The sequence below is a fragment of the Adiantum capillus-veneris genome, chromosome 26 (assembly GCF_014529385.1).
Source record: "Adiantum capillus-veneris isolate H3 chromosome 26, ASM1452938v2, whole genome shotgun sequence".
Lineage (NCBI taxonomy): Eukaryota > Viridiplantae > Streptophyta > Polypodiopsida > Polypodiales > Pteridaceae > Adiantum > Adiantum capillus-veneris.
The window spans coordinates 22,520,001-22,525,000 of record NC_140956.1 but is presented as its reverse complement, the minus strand read 5'-3'; positions in this window follow the sequence as shown (position 1 = coordinate 22,525,000).

Genomic DNA, 5,000 nt, shown 5'->3' with positions numbered 1-5,000 from the left:
GTGTGTGTGTGTGTGTGTGTGTGTGTGTGTGTGCAAGCTCGGCCAAGGCATATAAGTTGTTGTACGCTTGATGGAGGATGTGCAATTCGACATGATGGAGGATTTTGAGTAACATGAGGACGTGCAAGTCGATTCACACACACACACACACACAGCAGAGTTGATGGAGGTAGCGTGTAGGGCTGCATACCTTTTTTTTTGGCGCAGAGCTTGCAGCTGGTCGCTTCGTGGAGAAAGTTGGTGCAAGGGTCATGCAGAACCTGTAATGGAAAGGAGCGCTTGTCCTGGGGATCTCTCTCTAAATATTATTTATTTTTTTATTTTTTTATTTTTTTATATATCGACTATGGTGTAGTAAGCTGGCGGTAGAGCACCTCCCTCATGCTCCAAGGCCTGCAAGCAACTCGCATGAAATCAATAGCGAACGGCTTTCTAATTTGAAAGCCAACAGTCACTCTCTCCCTCTCTCTCCGAATCTCCCTTAGCCGAATAGTCTTTCTTCCCCTAGTCGGATGCAGGAGACATTGCCACGTGTGGGGTGCGGAATTCCTCCCCCTTTTATTATAGTATATTATAGTATAGATAGATAATTCTTTGATAATTAAGGGCAGTTAATTGTCTAATCGATTGACTTAATTAGTTCTTTTGATTATATGTGCCAATCTTGGTAGATTCTCAACCCAAATGGAGAAAATCCTGGCTCATCAAATATCCGACATATTTGAAGAATTTCGTGGAAGCACCTAAGGCTATAAGGGATGATTGTGCCTACTACCCAGTGCCACGTGTCAAATCGTGAGCCAATCATCTCAGATTATTGAGAACACATGCAACATGGCTAAATTACCCATCATTGCCACCACCTAGTGTAGGAGAGAGAATAAGTGCAGCCTATAGTATGGTGAAAACCCTAAAGGACGCCATTAGGATATTCATTGGCTCTCCTGACCTAGCGTGCATCATGCTAAGAAAAATATGAAAAAACTTACTGGCCTGTCTTGAAGTGTTCGCGCCCTCCAAAGCTACTGACTCAAGTCTACTATCAAGGGGCGACACCTTTGCCAAGATGGTCTACGATCTCTCGAAGCAGCCATCACTTGAAGTGTTGCATCTACTCTATCAGAGAGTTATGTTTTTGCCGAGCTATCATATGCAAGCATTCGAAGAGGCATTTTATACAGGATTTTTCACTTACGACAACAAGATCTTCGGCCCTACTATCACTCTGGGGAATGTAAGATATGAATCCTTTCTCAAATTTATAAAGCCACCAGGCTTCCATTAGCAGCGAGCATAAGAAGAAGGCCTAGGCGGCAAGTCAAGCAGACAAAGATCATGTCGGGGATGACCTGAACGCGGAAGGGGGGAGTGTTGACCTGCAAATCAACCGCATCCGAAATCCCATTTTTCCTGTACTATTCACACTATGAGCTTAAATGTAATTAATTCTTCAGGCTCCATATAATTTTCGGAACATATGTCATTGTAATTGCTATTCCACAACACCCGTGATAGGAAGTAGAATTCATTTTTGATGATATGACACCTCCAATGCTAAGGTATAAAAGCCAATCTTTTGTAAACCTAAGGGGGCTTTTTTTTATCATTTTTTGGGCTTATCTGAATGTACAGAGACTGCGTACTGTGTGTGAGAGTGAGAGAGGTCTTCTTCCTTTCCCCTTGCATGTTGTGACTACTACATTGTGAAAGTGACTATGCCATCTTGTTAGCAACGGCGAGAGCTACGCTTCGACGCCAAGCTTGAGCGGTTTCAATCTCTTCACGAAGAGCTCTTCCGTGAGCTTCCGAGTGAGTTTTCTCTCTATCTGTGTGTCCGTTTTGTGATTGCTTTATGTCATTGCGTTCACGGTGAGTAGAACTACACTTTAGGACTAAACATTTCCAGATTCGACGACCTGTAAATTTTGGCCTGTCTTTATACGAGATTTCTGCACCATATGGTTATGGGTTGTGGATTAGGTTGGAAACTTCAAGGAAGTGTCCTCTAGGTGTGTAGAGGAGGATCCTTGAGTTTTGTGGCGAATCGATAATGTTTCACCATGTTTCGGTGAATGGAAGTGTTGTAGGAAAGATTGCAGTTCAGTATGATTAGAGTGTTATAGACAATAACTCCTTTGGTAGTGATTGTCTAGAGAAGGTCGAATAGTTGAATGACAACCAGCTATTTGTTTCCATGCGCCTGCGGATCAACTCCGTCCTAGGTTGACAACTTGTTGTTGGCTTGGTTCTCATTGTATTAGTGTCTGCGAGCAGTGTTTCTGCATGAAAACATCCAGACTCGCTAAGAACAACCCACAACTTCCCTATTGGGCATATGCCACAATTAATGCATTTCAAGGTCAGTTTAGTTCACTCTTCTCTCTCTCTCTCTCTCTCTCTCTCTCTCTCTCTCTCTCTCTCTCTCTCTCTCTCTCTCTCTCTCTCTCTCTCTCTCTCTCTCTCTCTCTCTCTCTACCCATCGACGTGCATCAAGTTTCAACCACTGTATTGCTGCAATTCAAAGGCACAATAACTCGATAATAAAGATAGTTATCAAGCAAGTAAAATCAGAGAGGAAAAGAGGAAGAGATCTGAGAGAGGGACTCAAGAGAACTTCAATGTAGTACCATTGAGCAGCTCTACATGTCGGGCCATTGAAGTACTGCACGATCACTACCATCAATCGAAATACCCCACCACCACATGCTCTACTGCCCCTTCAAGAATTCCTTCACTCTGGTTGTCTCATGAAACTTAAACTAAAAAATAACCTAAAAAGCCATAACGCAATATTTAAATAACCTACAGCATATCTATATTCCTTATCCCTCATGAGTAGCAAGCTTTGTCAGATAGATCTATGACGTCTCTTGAAATTGTTGTTCCTAAGATATTAGAATTTCTTTTCTTCCTCTTCTTCTTGTCCTCTCTCTCTCTCTGTCTCTCTCTCTCTCTCTCTCTCTCTCTCTAGCATGCAACCTGCAAATTGTGTAATGGCAGCTAGGAGCTAGAGGAGAAAAGAAAATATGCCATCTAAAACATTTTTTTTTAAAGTATAAATTTGAAAAACGCTCCTAAATTTTAGGAAAGATGATAATTTGATCTCTCTCTCTCTCTCTCTCTCTCTCTCTCTCTCTCTCTCTCTCTCTCTCTCTCTCTCTCTCTCTCTTATATAATATATATATATATATATATATATATATATATATATATATATATATATAATATATATATATATATCTTAATGGTTGAATTTTGGTGAGAAAAACGTATGTCAATTTGTCATTTTCTTCAATATGTAGCCCTAAGGAAAAACAACCGTTTAATATAATGCATACATGTAGACGTAGTGTACAAGAGAGAAAAATTGCATATAGAGACCATGTATAAGTAGAAATGTTTTTTGAATGAATGTATGCATAAGAAAGAAAAAAATTCAATAACCCTTCAAATGGGATCAAAAAATCCATCCCTCTATTTTGTTTGATCGCTTTTTGTCCCTCGCTCGCTTTTCACCGCTCATTAAGTGATAGCACCCGGTGTCAGGCTTTCGGATCAGATTGGCAAACCATTAGAAATTAAAATGTTTGGGTGTTGTAAAGAGATTATAAGTGGAGACATATGATTCAAAGGTGGTGGTTGATTCTCATGTGATGCCAGCGGGGTTGGGAGCATATCCTATTATACTGGGTAGACCATGGTTACGTGCAGTGCGAGCTGTTCAAGATTGGAGGCGTAGTATGATTATCCTCTATGGAAAGACAAGTTCCAAGAAGCTATATAATATGGACACAAGAAAACTATTGGAGGAACTTTATGAGATGAGGATGAGTCTAATGATGAAGACTATCCCACAGTGTTTGACGAGGACAGTGATAGTACTACCAGCAGTGATGAGGATGTTGATGTTGCATTTCTTCTGATGGATAAAGAAATCCTTGAGTCTGATTTGCATTTTCAAATGAGATCAAAGATGAAAGTGAAGGGCCTTATGAAGTGTTTGAAGGGCTAATGCAAACCAAGTTTGAATTGTCAAAGAAGAAGGAATTGATTGCACAAATGATCAGTGGAGACCTCTCAACTATGGAGAAGGAGATATATTTGCACATGATGCTGGCTAGTTTTCCTGACTTGATCATTACTTTATATGAAGAGATTAGAGGGTTCAAAGGAGAAGAGATGTATATAGAGCTAAAAGAAGGTGCTAAGCCAGTGTGGAAAAGGCTAAGAAGGATGGGTCAAGAGCAGATGGAAGCCTTGCGGGAAGAGGTGAACAAGTTATTGAAGGCAGGGTTCATAGTCCCAGTATGGGTGAGTCCAATAGTAGTCAGCCTAAAGAAGGATGGAAAGTGGAGGATTTGTGTAGACTTTAAACCCTTAAATGCAGCCACTAAGAAGAACCCATATCCTCTTCCATTCATCGATCAGATCTTGGATTCAGTGGCACGTTATGAGAGGAACAGTGTGTGTGATGGTTTTTTCGGATTTTTTCAATTGAAGATTGCTCTTAAAGACCGAGCAAAGACACCTTTCATTACACCATGGGGTTGTTATTGCTACACAGTATTTCCATTTGGGTTGTCAAATGGACTATCTTTCTATCAAGAGAGAGAAAATTGGATATTGTCACCATTCAATGGTAGTTGTGTTAAAGCTTTTATGGATGACTTGTGTTTCTACATCAATAGGGTTGAACACCATGAGAAGCTGCACATGGTATTGGCTCGGTATGATGAATGTGGAGGACAGCTAAAATCAAAGAAATGTCATCTAACACAACCAAGGGTGAAGTTATTGGGCCATATGGTGTCAAAAAATGGCATTGAGACTGATCCAAAAAAGTTTAAGTGTATTATTCTTCTTCCATCACCTAAGAATACAAAGCAATTGGCAACCTTTATACACAAAGTGAAGAACACAGCATGGTTCATTCCATTTATCTTCACAGTTCCTTTATCCATTACAACAAGTGTCAAAGCAGGATCCATTGCAATGGGATG